The 14,010-nt window shown below is 34.0% G+C and overlaps 1 protein-coding gene and 1 pseudogene across 3 annotated transcripts in view; one reads left to right on the forward strand and one right to left on the reverse strand.

Annotated features, from left to right (window-relative positions):
• LOC140619895 (putative charged multivesicular body protein 4B-like protein CHMP4BP1) overlaps positions 1–3,803 on the forward strand; it is an 89,362-nt pseudogene extending 85,559 nt beyond the window's left edge.
• The window catches only part of NKAIN3 (sodium/potassium transporting ATPase interacting 3), a 619,999-nt gene that overhangs the window by 421,240 nt on the left and 184,749 nt on the right, over positions 1–14,010 (reverse strand). The gene's annotated exons all lie outside the window — the stretch shown is intronic.

A 14,010-nucleotide genomic window follows, 5' to 3' on the forward strand; every position in this document is an offset into this window, starting at 1 on the left:
AAGGCATAAACTCATCAAGAAGTAAAGGGAGTAGGTAGGGGACGTTTGGGAAATGTTCTCTTTCTAAACTATAAACTACCACTCAGTGTCTTAGTACTTAAAACTCACTCATTCTGAAGACTTAGTTCTAGCTCTCTCAATCATGTACACATGACCCAAAGGCTGGAAAAGAAAGGGGAAAAAAGAACTTAAGGGCATTTCAAAGTTTATTGTTAGCTTTACGATAGAACTCAATGAAATCAAAGAAAACAGCAACTGTGGCTATATTTGACATAAATGGACAAATCTTACCTAAAAGCCCTGCATACAGTCATGTATGTGAAATAGATCATTTTGACAGTCCTGAGTGCTTCATGGGTTCTAAATATTTTATGCCTTCCCCATTTGTTAATGCTTCCAGTCAAATACAGATATAGAGAGAAATACAGCAGGTATTTCCAGCAGTCAGACGCATTTAATAGACTATAGATAGAGTATGCCTGGCTTCTAAACTTAGGCTTGTTTCATTCACTTAGAATCTCAAGAAAGTATTTGTAAACTCAATGTTGTGTAATCCTGGAAAAGTATGCAGAATAGTAGATTCCGTAACTTTTTAACATGTTTTCTAAAGACCAGTTGTTTTTCACATAAATGAAACTGTCTGACCCCAGATAAGAAAAGCATTGGAGATTTCTGTTGTGCTTTAAATAAATATTCAGAGTTCCTTCCAAAGATCACATTGTGGACATTTTCTCATGGTAAACATTTGAGTTAGCAAATATAAACCCTACCAAAGAAAAAACACCACATAGCTTGAAAATCCTAAGACAACATTTGCTTCTTCAACAGACATTGATAAGACAATGTATGCTCAAACTAGGGACTATGTTCTCCTTGGAAACAGAACCAAAGAAAGAAAGCAAGCTGGAAAGATGCGTTAAATGGAGTTTGAAGGTTTTCTGTGTGCTTAACAAAAATCCATACTGTATCATATCCCTTATAACATTAAAAATCGATCTAGACTCTAGTTCAGTGGCTCTTCACAAAAAACTCTGAGTTATAACAATCGCCTTCTACCTCTTCTTTCATTGACTCATAGAGCTGCCTCCCTTAGCTCTGCTGTCCTTTTTCTTTGGTTTTTCTGTTTGTTTTAAAAATACCCTTAAGAATATTCATGATATTAAAAGAATGAAGTATAGGATGATATGTATTGTACAATCTCAATTGTATAAAAGGATAGACATCAGACTTTCTCTCAACTCTAAGTGGCTTTTTCTTTATTATTTTCTGCATTTTTCTTTTTAAATTATATATTTTTTAAATTTAGATAATTTCTACCCCTAACATGGGGCTCAAATTCACAACCCTAAGATCAAGAGCCACATGCTCTACCTACTGAGCCAGCCAGGTCTCCTCTGCATTTTTTTTTTTTCATTTTCTAACACTTCTAAAATATACTGGTATTGTTTTTATAAATCTGAAAGTAAACATTATTATAGGCTTTTAATCCATTATCCACATATCTGAAATATTGAAAATGAAGTTTCTCATGATTTTAGCACTCCTTCATTTGGCAGCACAACCTGAACTGACCTAGCAAGAAACTATTTACAGCCTTTATCCATCTTGTGAGAATCCTGACATATTACTCTGCAGAAATACTAATGTGTTTGATTACGGAGTTCTGTCTCAGACTTCACTGGGTTTTTACAAAATTTATAGTCCATGTGTCATATTTCCAAAACCTAAAAAGTTCTGAATTCTGAAACACATTTCACCCTAAGCATTTCAGATGAAGAATTGTGTATCTTTCATAAAGTAAAAAAATTAGTAAGATTTTTCATGAAGCCTAAACGCTATATATTGATGGTCGTGATCCAATGCCATTGAGAACTCAGATGTGACTACTAGATATTTTGTTCTATAATGAAATAGGTCATAGTAAAGAAGATAACTGACAAACATTAATTTTTAAAACTGTTGTAGTAAATTCTATTTGCAGTAAGATCCACTAGCTCCTTCCCTTTGGAAGTCTCCATAATTTTGAAAATGCTATAATTGGATATTTTCTTATCTGATGCTTCCTTATGTGAGATTAACCTAAGGAGGCTGGACAAACACTATCATTCCTAAGTCCTAATATTCAGTGAGGTAAAGTCATTGATTCTACTAATATCCAGCAATACTCAAGTTAGACAAGTGCTTCTGATTCCCGTGATAATGTGTTTTGTTGTTTTTTTTTTCCAGCATACCATTCTGCCTTAAAACTTTGGAACAAACTTTTTTTAAACGTTTGGTTTTTTTAAAAGAACTTTTCCCATTTTCTACATAGACAGTATGAGGTAGAGCAAACACTATGAGTGCTGAGGTCAAACCAACAATGTCTCCCCACTTAGGAGACCCTGACCTTGAATAACTTATTGAACCTCTCTGATCCAGCTTCTCATCTCCAAAATGGAAATCATCATAGGTAAACTTTAAAAAATTCTAGCACATAGGCTGCAGTGGGTGGATACATGATCCCCACTAGCTTTGATTTTCCAAAACAGTATCGGGTAACTTAGGCAAAGACAGTTTAATGACAGTTTAATGGAATTTTATTTTAGATGACAATTTGGTTTTGTTTGTTTTTACACTTCAAATTTTTAGAGCTGGTTAGTCTTGGATAATTTTATATTTATTAAATTGAACTTCAAAGACTGTCACCAGTTTTGAGAAAAATAATCTCATTTTAGTGTATGCAGGAATGGATGCTGGATCGCGGCACAACTCAGTCACTTATTTACAAGTTAAGTTTTAAAAACTGTTCTGTTTTCTTCAGTCATCTTTCTCAATGGTCAAATTGTCATCCTATCTGTGTTACAGAAATGAGTTTTTTTTAGCATTAAGTTTGATTCAGATATCGAGAAACTTACATATTTACATATTACATTATATATAATATATTTTATATATAAATAAGTAAGTGCTCCATATATGCATATGTATATGGAGAAAGAGAAAGAGAGAGGCAGAGATAGAGAGACAGAGACACACAGGGTGAGTTCACTACGTAATTTCCTAAAATGCTTTGAGTGTATGAACAAGTGAGGAAAGCATTTACATATGTATTTTTATTTTATCAATAAAGCCTTATGAATTCACAGGACTTACGAATTTATTTGGGCTAAGTAAGAAGCAGGAACTCCTGGAGATAAAGACCCAGGAGGAGTTGATCACCGCTGCCAAGAAACACAGCACTAAGAACAAGTGTGCAGCCCCTAGGGCACTGACGTGCAATAAGAGGTAGGAGCAGCAGCTGGTGCAGATGGAGGGCAACCATGGAATTTCAGTGAGAGGCCCTGGAGAATGCCAATACTGACACCGAGGTGCTCTAGAATATGGGCTATTCCTCCAAGGCCACGAAGGTTGCCCAGGACAACATGGACACTGATCAAGATGAAGAGTTAATGCAGGCCATGGCTGACCAACAGGCACGAAGCAGAGGAGATTTCAACAGTATTTCAAACCCTGTAGGATTTGGAGAAGAGTTTGACCAGGATGAGCTCCTGGCAGAATGAGAACTACAATAGGAGGAACTGGACAGGAATTTGCTGCAAATAAGTGGACCCGAACCAGTCCCTCTTCCAAATGTTCCCTTTCTAACCTTACCATCAAACCCACATGCCTATACCCTGTCTGGCCTTCCCGGCACATGCACACACCTACCCGTTGCACAGGCTTCCAGAGTCTGGCCAGCCCCGGCCCACATGGGACCAGTTCGATGGCTCCAGCCCAGTTCTCTATTTCCTTCATGTTGTCCTCTTCCTCTTCCTTCTTCTTGAATCTTCCTCCAAAGCAGCAGGGCCACATCACTGCTCACTCTCTGTGTAGTGGTCTGCACCCAGCCAGACGGGGATGGGGAGGGGAAAAGGGAAGGAAGTGGAAGGGGAGGATGGGAGGTGCCTTATGTTTATAATGTGGAATTTCTGTCAAATAAACTGTATTTGCAAATCCAACATAGAGCTTCTGGACTACGCTAATTTCACTGCTGAACCACAAAGGAAAGGGTTACCATTTGTAGTTGAAATGATCTGAAAGTGTAGCCTCTGTCCTTTTTAAGTCAGTGTACTTGTCGCACTTCTCTTTGTAAGACTCGTATGGCACTGGCAGAAAAGTCGTTTTTTTGAAACCCATAAGCTTTTCCTTGTACTTAGCTCTAATCTGATTTTGCTTTCCTTGAGAGCTGTATTTCTGTTCATTGCCTGTGTCCTGGCCCCTCTGTTTACCACTCTGCACAATCCTCACTCTTACTCCCCTGGTTTTTAGTAGTTTGTGACACTGATTTGGAATAGATGTGTTCTCTTGAGAGCATGTGAGACTGCAGAGTTAAATTTGAGCTATATATTTTTCTAACATAGCTCTAAGATCCTTGTTGCTATTTGTGATAACTGATACTCATTGGAAACATGTGCATTCATTTATATTCAGATGCAATTATGTTTTGCACTATTAAATATCTCAATTAATTTTCATAAAGAGATAATTTGGAGATTAGGTCAAACAATAATTTGAAATACTTCTAAAATAAAAACCTCTAAGAAGGTTAATGATATTGTGTACATCCCAATATAAAATAGATATTTCCTTGACTAACCCTTGGAAAGTGACTTAAACTAGTTTGCTAAAAATAATGTTATTTGATATCATCTTATAATATGAGAGACTTAGCAAAACTTAACTGTAGGGTGTCCCTTATCTTTGTGAAAAAAGTATTATTAAAACAATTCATCCTAGATGTAAATGTGACATATCACACAGTAAAGACAGTTGTATTATCTTACACATAATAACTATCATCTATAATAAGCAATTTATTAATTATAAACTTATCCACTTATTAATAGATTCAAAAAAGAAATTCACAACTTTCTCTTTTCTATACCCAATAATGGTTTCTATATGAAATAAAATTTATAAAGCTTCATGTCTTAATTAGATTCTGAAATTCAAAATTTAGAGAAAACTATGTTGGCTTTTCCCCTTATATTAACTTATCAAGATTATTTCCTTTCATTAGGAAGGAAAATGTTCCATCCCACAAACAAACAGTATTAACCCAGAGTACTCAAATAAAGACCTTCTACTTCAAACAATATTCCACCCATTTATTTATTTTTATTTTTAAAAATATTTTATTTATTTATTCATGATAGACACACAGAGAGAGGCAGAGACATAGGCAGAGGGAAAATCAGACTCTCAGCAGGGAGCCCGATGCAGAACTTGATCCCAGGACCCCAGGGATCACATCTTGAGCCGAAGGCAGCTGCTCAACCACTGAACCACCCAGGTGCCCCTTCACCCACTGATCTATATCATTTGCCAAAGAAAAAGATATCTTTGATTATCCTTTATCCATTTGACTTGGAAGTCTCATCATACAGATACAATCAGGATTCCTTCCCTATATTTTGGACATTTAAAGAAGGGAAACCAAATTGACTATCAGGATCAATGGATCACTGGGATGTCTGAATTTCTGCTTCTGATGAATGAAGCAAGAAGTCATGAGAGCCAGACATTATTCATTACTTTTAGAAACAATTTTTAGACCTTTACCATGTGCATCGGTTGGCTATGTCTATGTCAGAGAATGAAAAAAAAAGTACAAGATTCTTTCATATTGTGTCCAATAATCCTTTTCTCATGCACTATTTGGGTTGACTAGTGACAAAAGTGCTAGCAATGGGAAACAACAGACATCTAGACATATCTGTTTGATGTCAACTCTATTAATAATCACCACTTCCTCAAATAACAAAGAATTTACAAGTGGTTACTCAAAGGAAATAGATGAATTTGATTTTATTTCACTAAATAGAATCCTAATGGTTTAAGATTACTAACATACTTCCTAATTGACCTCACTTTCCAATGACATTAAGTAAAATAATTCCATTTCACATTTACCAATCACTGGTAGTAGAAACTAAAGATTCTAATCAACTACGTCTCAAAAGATGAGAGGTACTACATGGCCTGGTTTGCTTGAGACAGTCCTGATTAATGTCTATTTTCTCTGGGTAATATTAATCATGCCATTTTCTGTTGTCATCCTGGTTTGAATTATAAATTACATAGTCTTCTTAACTATACTTGATACTCACAAAATACTTCAAAAATCTCACCAGGAATGGCACCTTACTAACACAAAGCATTAGATTTCTCGCATCTTGTCAATTTGTATTAATGGCAAAAGATAGATTTTTTAGATACGCAAATCATATGCATAAAAAGTATGCCTTTCACACTAATGTTTATTAACAATAGCCAAAAGAAAGAAACAACGCAAATGTTCATCAACAGATTAATGGATAAACAAAATGCAGTATATACATACAATATAATATTATTCAGTCTTAAAAAGGAAGAAAATTCTGACACATGGGACAACATGGATGGACCTTAAAGACATTAGGCTAAGTGAATAAACTAGATTACCTAGAAAAATCAAATTCAAAAATATAGAAAGGGGTGTTACAGGGGTTAGGGAGAGAGAGGAATAGAGAGTTACTATTTACAGGGTTAGAGTTTCAATTTGGAATGATGAAAAAGTTTTGGTTGACAGTGGTTGAACAATAACATGAATGTATTTAACGCTACTGAAGTGTACATTTAAAAATGCCTAAAATGGTAAATTTCATATTAGGTACATTTTACCACAATGGAAAAAAAAGGCATGTATTAAAAGTAGGTGAAGGGAATTAAAAGGTACAAACTTCCAGTTATAAAATAAATAATTCATGGGGACCTAGTGTACAGCATGGGGAATACAGTCAGTAATATAATAATTTTGTGTGGTGACAGATGGTAACTAGATTTATCATTGGGTTCACTTTGTAATATATAAAAACATTGAATCACTATCATATACACCTGAAACCAACAAAATATTATATATAGGTCAATTGTACTTCATTTTTTAAAAAAGAAAAAAATAAGGAAAGTAATACAAGTCTTGTTAATTAATTTTTACATATGTTTTAATAATTTACTATAGCTGTTTTTATTGAAAACAAGTAAAAGCTAGCCACGTGTCAAGATCTTGATGCCATACAAGGAATTTTGATAATACTAGCTGTATCTCAAGTGCCATAATCATATGCCTAAGATCCCTCCTTTATGTTATTATTAAGAGACTCTACAACCATTTTACATAAACTTTGTCAGTTGACTCAGCAACTATCAAAAGCATTTTGTTAGCTCCACCTAAACTTCTTTGGCTTAAGGTCGAATCTTAAAATCAGCAATCATAATGAATACATCAGAGTTGATTATTTTAATTCAGATCAGAACAGAAAACCTTTTCAGGATATTTAGTTGTTACTGCCTGTAAGTTATCAATTGTTATTATAACACCTCATCACCTTCTTGCTGCTCTGAATTGCTGTCACAACATTTCCTTTACTCATCTCTTTAAAACTACCATTGTAATCTATGGTTTTCAGTTTCCTGCTTATCAAGCACAACTATCCATATGCCTGAAACACTCTGGAGTGTATGCTTTTCCTCTCTTGTAGTCTCTCACCATTAGACTCAGAAGAAACAGCTAAGTCACCAGACCCCACACTTCAATATAAAGGGCTGTTTCTGCTCCCATTTTGAGAGTAGATTTTTACTGGAGTAAGGGGAAACCATATGGAAGACTAGAGAGGCCAGAAGCTAAGAGAGCCAGTAGAAAACGGGACTGCCACTATTCTTAATCTGCCTCCTCTCTTTCATTCCTGCATTCCCTTGGTGCCTCCGCAAATGTATTGCCTCTTCTCAGCTCTGTGTAATTGTATAATACAATGAGTAAAGCAAAAATAGGAGAATGTACTCAGGAGCTAGACACTCCAGATTCAAATTTTTGCCCTAGCATTTGCTATGTAAACTTGGACAACTTCTTTAACCTCTCTAGGGCTCAAGTTTTGTTTTTTCTTTTTTGCTTTTTTTTTTTTTTTTTTGCTTTTTTTAAATAAAAAATGTGGATATAATAACATCACTTACTTCTGAGGGTATTATGTAAAATGTTTAAAGTACTGTTAGAAATACTTGGCATATTGCTAGAAATCAAATATTATTAACTCTCCTCATGAACATGATTCCTTTATCACTTGGTAATTGCATACCCAGTCTTGATGAAAAATAACAATTCAAGTTCCAAATATTTCAAATAACTCAATCATTAAGTATAAGCCTTAAGTAACCACTCTTTCTTATTCCTTTTATTATATTTATATGGTCATTGAGAAGGATATATCTATCTTATCCCTTCGAATCTATTACTACAGTATAAGGGTGTTAGTAGTCAGAATGTGTAGGTTATAATCCTGGTTCCATTACTCATTGAGTTGCATGAATGTGAACAAGCTACCTGATTTTTTGATGCAGAATTTCCTAATGAGTAGAATAGGAATACTTTTATTATTTATTTATAGGTTTGTTACGTGTATTAAAACAATTATCCCAATGCCTATCAAATAGTACCTGATGAAAAAACATCTCTGTAAACTGCAAGCACGAATAAGTAAGAAAATCTTCTTAGGAGGAAACAGAATAATAGGGGAGAGACAAAATAATTTAAAAGAACATAAGAAGTACCCTCAAAATATAAGGGACGATAATAAGAGTGAGGTAATAAACAGTTTAAAGGAAGAACTAACTGGAGATAACAGGTGTGAAAATATAATAGTCAAAATAAAGAGCTACCTTGATAAGTTGAATGGCAAAGGAAACACAGATGAAAATGGTCAAGTGATGCAATTACAATAGAAAGCATGAGGCGGTTGAAGAAATAGAAAAGAAGGGCTATGGAGGAGAAAATACATGTCTACACTATAAAAAATAGTTTGAAAATAAGAAAAAGTAGTGGAGGAGCAACAATATATTTAAACATGTTAATTAGTAATCAGCAATTTTCCAAAATTAAAGAAAGATAAAAAGAAAGATAAAAACCTTAAAGTGGGTCACAGAATGACAGTTTAGATAAGAAAATAATCCAAACAAGTCATATTGTAATAAATTTAAACAATACCAAGGACAAAGAGAAAATTCTAAAGGGTTTCAGGGAAAACACTACCAACAAAAAGAAAAAAATAATTCAAATTGACATTGTACTACAATATAGCAATAATGTATATAAGAAATATACAAATTATATTTCAAAGCATTGAAGAAAGCTTAAGCCTAAAATTTATAGGATTAAAATTAGTCATTCTCAAGGATACCACATCTGAGAATTTCTTCCGCAACAAAATACTCTGTAATGCATTCTTAAAAAGGTAAACCAACAAGAAGAGAAATAAATTCAAAAAGGTACTAGGAGGGGTGCCTGGATGGCTCAGTCAGTTAAATATCTATCTTGGGCTCAGGTTGTGATATTGGGGTCCTGGGATCAAGCCCGGCATCGGGCTCTCTGCTCCATAGGGAGCCTACTTCTCCCTCTCCCTCTGCCTGCTGCTCCCCCTGCTTGTTCTCTCTCTCTCTCTCTCTCTCTCTCTCACTAAAGTACTAAGAAATATGGAAAATAAGGATGAATGAATAAATAAAGTGTACTGTGGTCTAAATAAAAATTTGCTCCTTCTACCCAGGAAGAAAATTATATCCATAAATATACAAAACTAAGTTATTTACTCTATATTATCCAATACAGTAGCTACTGGCCATATTTGGATATTTAAATTAAATTAAATTAAATTAAAAATTAAGTTCCTCAGGCAGTCATAGTAGTCACACTTTGAGTGCTCAATAGACATGTGGCTGGTGACTACTGTTGGGTAGCACAGTTATAGAATGTGTCCAACATCATAGAAAGTTCTGTTCTACAGTGCTGTTGTAGATGATATGCCACATGGTAATTATGGGTGACAGTCAGGAAAAGAGGGTCAGTAGAGGAAAGAGAGTGTCTTGGGAGATATATCTCTTCCAGAGGAAGACGTACATAATGACATATGCAAGATACTGATGTAATAAAAGAACTATAAATACGTTATATTAGGTCTAATTAACAGAAAGAAAAAAAACAAATACATAATTTCTACAATTAAGATATTTTACCACTTCAAAGAAAGAAAAATAACTTTGTATGTAATTGAAAACTTTGGTATAATAGAAATAAGTTATAACTAAAATTACAATAAATATAAATGGATAAAGTATTTAATAGTGACTCTCGATAGAATGCTTAAAAATTGATTCAACAATATTAAATTACCTATAAGAGCTATTCATTAGTGACAAAAAGATGCAGAAGGAGAAGAATTAAAAATAAAGTGAGGAGAGAAGGAAAACGATAAAATAAGAAAATAATATGAACTAGTTGACAATTGCAGTGGTAATTAAAGTAACTGATAAATGGAATTTGAGACAAAAAATAAATCAAAAGCAACAATGAAGGATGATATATACTACCAGAAAAAAATCATAGGTAAGTCCGAATATCATAAATATGTATGCATTTGTCTATATTGACATTAAAACTGCATCAAGTATCACATCTCTAGGAAAAATAAATTAATGAACAACTGTGATGGAGATTCTGAAGACCATTCTTTTTCTTTTTTTTAAAGATTTTATTTATTTATTCATGAGAGACACAGAGAGAGGAAGAGACATAGGCAGAGGGAGAAGCAGGCTTGGGGAGGTGGGGCAGGGAGGAAGGGAGAAGCCTGATGTGGAACTCAATCTCAGGACCCCTGGATCACGACCTGAGCCAAAGGTAGACGCTCAACCACTGAGTCACCCAGACACCCCTCTGAAGACAATTCTTACAGAAACTGATAGGTAAAGAGAAAAGAATAACACAATGTCAGAATTTTTTAATAAGATGACTCATAAGCTAAAGTTAACAGATACATACATACTCTTATACTGAATAGAATAAACATTTTATGTATGAAACACACACAAAAGTCAATGATGAAATAACTTTCAAAGGAAACCTCAGTAAATTTCAAAGAATTGATATATTTTTATATTCACTAATCATAGGAATTAGAAATCAGTAAAAAAAATAACTAAAACCGTATATATCTGTAACTAAGACTTACTACTAAGTAAATGAGCTGAAATGGTAATAGTATGGGAAATTAGGAACAGTTTAAAGCTAAATGACAGGGACACCTGGGAGGCTCAATGGTTGAGCATCTGCCTTGGCTCAGGGCGTGATCCTGCTGTCCTGGGATCAAATCCTGAATGGGGCTCCCTGCAGAAAGCCTGCTTATCCCTCTGCCTGTATCTCTGCCTCTCTCTTTCTCTCTGTGTCTCTCATGAATCAATAAATAAAAATCTTTTAAAAAGATAAAGCTAAATGATAAAAAAAACTACACATCTACAAACATGGGACACAGCTAACAAAGGGCACAGAAAAATTGCAGCTTGAAATGGATTTAATGGAAAAAAAGGGAAATGAAAACACATGAAATAAGAAAAAAGAAGAGAAAAAGATAATAAAGCCAAAGAAGTAAAGAGAAGATGAAATTAAAGTCGGTAATCAGTGACATAACCAAGAAACACTAACAATTCAAAGAGATGAACAAACAAAACTGAATTTTTGAAAATACTAAGTTAGACAAGCTTCTGTTAACACTTTTTTTAAAATGTAGATGGGAAGTGAAAAGATCTAAGTAAACAAATTAAGAAAAGAAATACTTCCAGATATAAGAACTTAAAATAATATGACCTTCATCCATATACCAATAACTATAAAAATCTTTCTAAAAAGATACATTTTGGGGAGCGCAGGTGGCTCAGCGGTTTAGCACTGCCTTCAGCCCAGGGCGTGATCCTGGAGACCTGGGATCGACTACCGCGTCAGGCTCCCTGCTTCTCCCTCTGCCTGTGTCTCTGCCTCTCTCTCTCTCTCTCTCTCTCTCTGTGTCTCATGAATAAATAAATAAAATATTTTAAATAAATAGATTAATAAAATAAAAAGATACATTTCTAGGAAAAGGCAAAATGCCAAAACTGGTAATATTGATCTCATGAATATGACAATGACTACTGAAAAACTGAAATATAAATTAAACATTTTCCTTTCCACCAAAAAAGATCCAAAGCTCAGACAATTTTACAAAAAATTCTGCTAAACTTTCAAGGAACAAATAATACAAACTGGATAATGAAAAAAAGAAATTTGTATGGACACTTTTCAAGTGTGAAAGAAAAGCCAAATTGAGTAAATTAGCTCTTCTACCTCAATTTAACAAAAATAATATACTGTTTGAGTAGGATTTAATTTAGAGATACAAGCATGTTTTACTATCAGAACATCTATCAATTCAATTTATCAAACTAATGAATTAATGGGAAAAAATTAGGATTTTCTTAAATAAAAGGTGTTTGATTAAATTTGTATCAAAATAAAAATTCTGAGAAAAGCAAAATTAAAGGGAAATTCCTTAACTTGATAAAGGCAGTATACCAAAAACCAAACATAATGGACTAACTTTGGCACATTTTTACCCAATTTTATTGACATAATATTGATATAAAGTACTACAGAAGTTTACAGCATACAGCATAATGATTTACATATATCATGAAATGATTACCAATTAGTTACCATCCATCTCATACAAAAAAGAAAAAAGAAAAAGAATTTGTTTTCTTATGATGGAAACTCTTAAGATTTACTCTCCTAACAATTTTTATAAATATACAGCAGTGGTGCATATTTTTTTTTCCAGTGGTGCATATTTTTTAAAAGAGGAAATGAAGCAAAGATGTTCCTTATTAACTTTATTTTACCTTATTTTATTTTATATTATTTGTTTCTACATAGTACTGACAGTCCTAAAAAAATGAAATAAGATAAAATTACATAGGTACAAGGATTGGGAAATAAAGAGATAAAATAGTCATTATTGACCAATATATGTCCATCTACAAGGAAAGTGCAATGGAATTAACAGATGAGATGAGCACTGGGTGTTGTACTCTATGTTGGCAAATTGAATTTAAATAAATTTTTTTTAAAAAACCTTTACTTATTAACACTACTAACAGATATAAAAAGACCCAAACAAATGGAGAGTTATACTCTGTTCACTGATAGACAACACTGTAAATGTATTAACTCTTATTAAACATATTTATACTGAAGACTTGAGGTAAATTACTTATCTAATCAGATAGTAATTAAATACTACATACTACACACATACCAAGAAGAAGCAAAATATCACACCTATAGTAAGTCAAAATAGTAGGGAGCTTAATTCTTATCAGTTGGATTGTGTGCTACTTCTTAAAAAAAAAAGAAAAAGAATAAAAAGCATAGCCCTTTGCTTGAACCAATGAGACCTAAACTATAGATTACCTGTATTTTAAAATTGTAGATGTAATAACAAAAGGTAAAAACAAAGCAGAAACAGGATAGAAAACAGATAAACCAAGCTTAGCGTGTTATCACCAGATGAAGCCTTCTAAATAGAGAATACCTGGCAGCACGAGAGGACACAGATCAGCACTGAGGCTGATTCTGAGAGCAAAACTTGCAAAAGTCATGGAAGTTCTGAAATAAGTCAGGATATTCGAAACTGAAGTTCTGAGCAAACATTTATTGCCTCACACTTAATACAGTCTTGCAATAGCCACAAAACTGATCTGCCTGCCTGTGGCACCCCACAGCAGATTAATCTTTCTGGAACACTGTATGTCAAGAGAGTAAAAAATGTCTGAGAGTGAAGATATGTCATTGCCATCTTTATTGCACAGTCCTTAGCACTCTCTTGATGAAATAAAGGAGAAGCAGTGTAGCCATGAGAAATTTACTGAAGAGCAAGAGAGCAAGCATGAACATGTATGCAGGCGGCAGGGTGCAGACAGGAGAAAAATGAAAATGAGCCAGTGTGGATGAAGGAGACCTCAGGGCAATGAAAGGAGAAAAGGACTGAACGAAGAGCAGAGTTCGACCACGGCTTAGGACAACAGGAGGGGACCTTACTTTCTAAGACCGCGCAAAAGTGACACACTTGTCATTATATTGGCTAAACTGATTCTTACCAC

Source organism: Canis lupus, chromosome 28, assembly GCF_048164855.1.
Source record: "Canis lupus baileyi chromosome 28, mCanLup2.hap1, whole genome shotgun sequence".
NCBI lineage: Eukaryota > Metazoa > Chordata > Mammalia > Carnivora > Canidae > Canis > Canis lupus.